Raw genomic sequence first — 6,003 nt, 5'->3', positions numbered from 1 at the left:
GGGGGTGAAGAGATTCGGAAAGAAGGGGGAGCTCAGTCCCCGTTATGTTGATCCTTACAAAATTCTTAGCCGTGTTGGTAAGGTAGGTTATGCGGTCGAGTTGCCTTTTCAGTTGTCCTTTGTTCATCCAATATTCCATGTCTTCATGCTTAGAAAGCATATTAGCGATGCTGTGGTAGTGGATTCCTCAGTGAGTGCTGACATTCAAGAAAATCTTTCTTTTAATGAGATTCCTATTGAGATTCTTAATTTCAGTGTCCGAAGACTAAGGAACAAAGAAGTTCCCGTGGTCAAGGTGTTATGGCAAAACCAATCTGTTGAGGGTGCAACTTAGGAAGCTGACACGGATATGCGATTCAAGTACCCACACCTATTTTCCGCAAACTCTGATCAAGATGAAGGTGCCTTTGTTTCCTAAATCATGCACTTTTGATAAAAGTTTCAGCAATTCAGCTGTCATTTATTATGTGTTCAGTTGTAGTTTCTTGAATTTATGCATTCTATGTTGCATTCGGAGTGAGAAACGATGTGGTGATGAGTCAAACGAATGGTTTCAGCTGTATTCTCTATTTCCTATCTAATCTTGGCATGTCTAGAGTCATTCGAGGACAAATGTTTCCATGGGGAGATGATGTAATACCCCGGGAAATTTTTCATTGAAATTTTGTGGGTAAAGGTGTTGGGTTCTATCTTCTAGAGTAAATTATAATATTTCCATACAGAATGTCTTATATTATGACCCACAATTGCATAGAGTATCGAATAAGCTTTCCAACGATATGTTGATCATCCAAAATGGACACACGAGCGACGAGTTATGAACATTCCAATTGAACCGTGAATAGAAGTGAACAGTAAAACGTGCAGGAAAAAGTACTGAGGCCTGGCGTATTTTTTCTCCAACTTTAAACGATCGTAACTCCTTGTACATAATGATTTGGGTGATCTAATATATAACAACGGAAAGTTCTGTGAGTCCCCTTTCCAATGAAATTGGTTTCATCCAATTTTTCTATCGAAGCAAAAAGTTATGGTCGATCTACTTTATCCTACCAAAAGCGAATTTTTGGGTCAACTTCAAATGATCATAACTCCTCGTACAATATGATATGGGTGAGATAATATATATAAACAGAAAGATATGAGATTTTTCTTTTTAATGAAATTGGTTTCATCCAATTTTGAAATCGGAGTAAAACATTATGGTTGATCTACTTCAGACTATCAAAACAGTCCACCAAAGGACAGGTTCAAGAATTATTTAATTTTTAGGGGCGTTTTGGTTATTCCCCCTCACCAAAAATCCATCCAAACCCTATATTAAAGCCTATTGGAAGCATTTTATGTATATTTCATCAAATTCCCTCAAAAAAAAAAACCTAAGCTCCTACATCCAACTTCAAGAACCTCCAAAGTTCACCATTAATTCTGCAAATTTATTCAAGATTCCAAGTTCCTAATTCAAGAACTCCAAGAACCATCATTCAATGGAACGATTAACATCTCCAAAAAGAGTATCGATCTAAAGTTCATTATTCAAGGTATGTGGAGTTTTTCAACAAGAACTCTCTTTCCTTCTTGTGCCCAAAAGTAATTTTCTTTACAAAGGCATGATTTTTATTTGATTTTTTAATGAATTTGAAGCATGAACCCATATCTTATGATGATTATTATGAAATCTTGATGTTTATGATTTTGAAAGATGAATTTATATGTGTGGACATATAAAGCTTGAATCTTGAATGATATTTATCATGATTTTGATATGTGGGTCGTGAATCACCGTTGGAAATTGTGTTGTTTTGAGAAAGTGTGTGTTATAAGAACGTTGAAGTTTAATATTTAAGATATTGTAAATGATTTGACATTTTGGTCTTAATGGAGTTGTTTTGAACTCGAGTGTGAAAGAAATCCAGAACATGGTTGATTTTGATAGATGGGAAGCATGATGGCTCTCGATGTATATTTATATATTACTAAATTATTTTATTGTGGATTGTTTTTGAAATGATCTGAGATAAGTCCTGGGGAAATCTTTAGCACCAAGTGGGAGGTATAAAGCGACTTTACTTCCCTAGAACTACGTGCCCCTGCAAGAGTGAGCCTGAAGCTAATTTATATATCGATAGTCCTACTCCGATGGAAAGGATAGGACGGCTCTCCCCAATGTGGGTTGTATGTTGGACTCAATGTAGCTCACATGGTTTATGTCGGTTATAGGATCTCCCAGTGTGTGTCTGTTTTCTTGTGTCTATGGTGAATGGTGAAGTGATTTGAAAGTGAAATTTTGAAAGTTATTTTTTCAAAAGATTTAAATGATATTTACATTATGACAATTGATATTCTTGATGAACTGAAAGTGATTGACAAATTATATGATGACTCACATGTGTTATTGTACTTATTTCATCCTCTCATGATTATGATGATTTTTTTGGGCTGTGTGAGTCTTTCATACATCCTGTATATTTCTTATAAATATTTATGATGATGATGTTTATTCAACTGCATACACCCCCATATACTCGGTTCCTTTCCATGGTACTGACCCACATCTCTAGATATGACCTGCATTTTCTCAAAATGTAGGTTCAGGTGCTCAGTTCTAGATTCGATAGTGATTCTTCGGGTACGCTGTTCTACATCCTCTGTTGTGGTGAGTCCTCATATTCTGAGGACGTGATGTCTGATATTGGTTTCACGAAATTGTTTACATTTGATAACTGAGTATGAGTCAGCTAGGGCATATCTCAATGGCTCGCTAATTTTATTGATTTTCTTAGAGGTTTTCAGACTAGTATAGATGTAGGGAGTTGACTAATAAGTCATATTTTGTTATCTTTCTAAAATTATTTTATTCTTAGATGCTGATTACTCTATTGATATTTGAGGGTTATTTATGAAAACCCCATTGATCTGTGTTGAACAGAATGAAAATGGCTCAAAGGGTTAGCTTGGGGCTAGTCGTAGCCTCAAGCACTGTGTGACGCTCTGGCACCCATTTTCCGAGGCATTAAATTTCTCCTCAAACACAGACCTTAGATCTGACTGTCATCATGTCAGAGTAAAGGAATGTGATATTCCAAAGACAACTTTAAGAACCCATTATGTCCATTTTAAGTTTCTAGTCATGTCATTTGGTCTTACAAATGCCCCATCATCCTTCATGGACTGGATGAATTGAGTGTTCAAATAGTATTTGGACATACTTGTCATAGTATTTATAGATTACATTCTTGTCTATTCTCGTAGCATGGATGATCATGCAGACCACCTTAAAATTGTGTTGTAAACTCTTAGGGATAATCACTTGTTCACCAAATTTAGCAAATGTGAATTTTTGCTAATATCAGTAGCTTTCCTAAGTCTTATTGTTTCCAGTTATGGTATTAGAGTTGATCCCTAAATGACAAAAACAGTAAGAAACTGGCCTAGACCTATTTATCCATCATTCATTAGAAGTTTCCTAGGTTTAGCTGTCTATTATAGATATTTCATTAAGGGTTATTCTTATATTTCATCCTATATGTCTAGATTGACTCAAAAGAAAGTTAAGTTCCACTGGTTAGATTCCTACGAGAAGAGTTTTCATGAGTTAAAGAATAGACTAACTTTAGCCCTAGTTTTAGCACTACCCGATGGTATAGATGGGTTCATTGTCTACTATGATGATTCTAGAATTGGTTTGGGTTGTGTTTTGATGCAAATAGGAAAGGTTATATCCTATGCCTCTAGATAACATAAGCCTCACGAAAAGAACTACCCTACCCATGAGCTTTAGTTAGCTGTTGTTGTGTTTTTTTGAAAATCTTGAGGCACTATCTTCATGGGGTGTATGTTTATGTGTTTACAGACGAAAAAAGCTTGCAATATGTGTTTACTCAGATGGAGTTAAATATTCATCAGACAAGATGGTTAGAATTGTTGAATAATTATGATATGTGTGTGTTCTATCATTCGGTCAAGGCCAATGTTGTCATAGATGCCCTTAGTAGATTGTCGAAGGGTAATGTTTGCAGTATGGAGAGTGATATAAGAGAATTATTTAAAAAATTTCATTGGTTAGCTAGACTGGGTGTCAGGTTGGTTGACTTATCTTAAGGCAACATTTGGGTTTAGAGAAGTTTAGAATCTTATTTAGTTTTTGAGGTAAAAAAGAAGTAGGATAAGGATACTAGTTTAGTCAAGATAAAGGGGTCACTTAAAGACCGAAAGGTAGAGGTTGTCTCCTAAGGGTGAGATGATGTGTCGAGAAACTAGAGTAGATTGTGTGTGCCATGTGTTGATGAATTAAGGAAACGGATTGTGGTAAAGGCACATGGTGCACGTTATTCAATTCATTTAGGAGCCGCCAAGATGTACCGTGATCTGGGAGAAGTCTATTTATGGAGTGGTATGAAGTAATATATAGCAAAATTGTAACCAAGTGTGGGACTTGTTAACAGGTTAAGGTTGAGCACCAAAGACCTTGTGACACTGTATAGGAGTTTGGCATATCTACTTGGAAGTGGAAAGAGGTGAATATGGACTTTGTGAATGGATTACCCTATTTGCACTGTTAGCATGATTTGATTTGGGTTTAAGTAGATAGATTGATTTAGTCATCCCTTTTCTTTCAAGTTTAAACATCCTAAATAGCTGAAGATTATGCTAAGCTGTACATCGAAGAGTTAGTTAGATTGCATGGAGTTCCTTTGTCAATCATTTCAAATAGTGTTACTAAGTTTACCTCTTAGTTATGAAAAACATTTTAGAAGGGTGTTGGCCCTCAAGTTCATCTCAGTTTAGCTTTTCATCTGCAAATAGATGGTCAGGTAGAGAGGACCATTAAGACCTTATAGGATATGTAGAGGGTATGTATTCTTAATTTCAAAGGTAGTTGGGATGACCACTTACCATTGATTAAATTCTCCTATAATAACAATTACCATGCTAGTATTCAGATTGGCCCAATAAGGCTTTTTATGGGCGAAGGTGCATATCACATGTTGGTTTTTTGAAATGGGCAAGGCCTCTTTTATTAGGCTATATATGGTGTTTAAAGATATGGAGAAAGTTTAGTTGATTCAAAAGAGATTGAAAGCAGCTCAGAGTCGTCAGAAATCTTATACACATGTACGAATGAGAGATCTTAAGTTTGAAGTAGATGATCTTGTGTATTTAATGATTTTTCCCATTAAGGGGGTAAAGAGATTTGGTAAAAATAGTAAGCCTAGTCCCCGATATGCATGCCCCTATAGAAATCATAGTCCTATTGTGAAGGTAGCATATGAGCTTTAGCTACCTGCAGTCTTGTCATCAGTTCATCCGATGTTTCATGTGTCCTTGTTATAGAAGTGCATGGACGATTTAGCCGTTATAGTCCATTTATAAAGTACAGATATTTTGAATAGCCTCTCATGCGATGAATTTCCAGTAGTGATTCTTGATCATCAGATTAGTAGACTACAGAATAAAGAAGTTCCCTTCTTTAAAGATCTGTGGTGAAATCAGTCCGTTGAGGGTTCTACTTAGCAAACTGAAGCATACATACGTACCATGTATCCTCATCTTTTCTCAACAAACTCGGATTCAGCTGAATGTCACAATCTTCCATAATTTAGTCCCTTTCCTGCCTCAGATCCAGCCATGTAGTTATCTGCAAATAAATTCCTGTACTCACATCTTAGTTAAGTAGCTCAACAAGTTTTAGATTCGTTCATGCGGTTGGATAAGTTGTACAAGTTGGCATATAGCCTCAGTTCCTTGGTATTTTCAGTTGACTAGCCATATTCGAGGATGAATGTTCCTAAGGAGGAGATAATGTAATACCCTTTACTTTTCATAGCTTAATTTAATTCCTAGAATGTTAAACATCAACTTTAAAGGGGTAGTTTAGTCTTTCCCAAGCACCATTTCGTGAATAACATTGAACCAATCCTATTCTAACCATTATATGCTCATTTTTCATCAAGTTTCTCACAAAGAAATCTGGAACATCAAAAATTAATTCCCATGAAATTC

The sequence above is a fragment of the Capsicum annuum genome, chromosome 4 (assembly GCF_002878395.1).
Source record: "Capsicum annuum cultivar UCD-10X-F1 chromosome 4, UCD10Xv1.1, whole genome shotgun sequence".
Taxonomy (NCBI): domain Eukaryota; kingdom Viridiplantae; phylum Streptophyta; class Magnoliopsida; order Solanales; family Solanaceae; genus Capsicum; species Capsicum annuum.
This window is presented reverse-complemented; position numbering follows the sequence as displayed.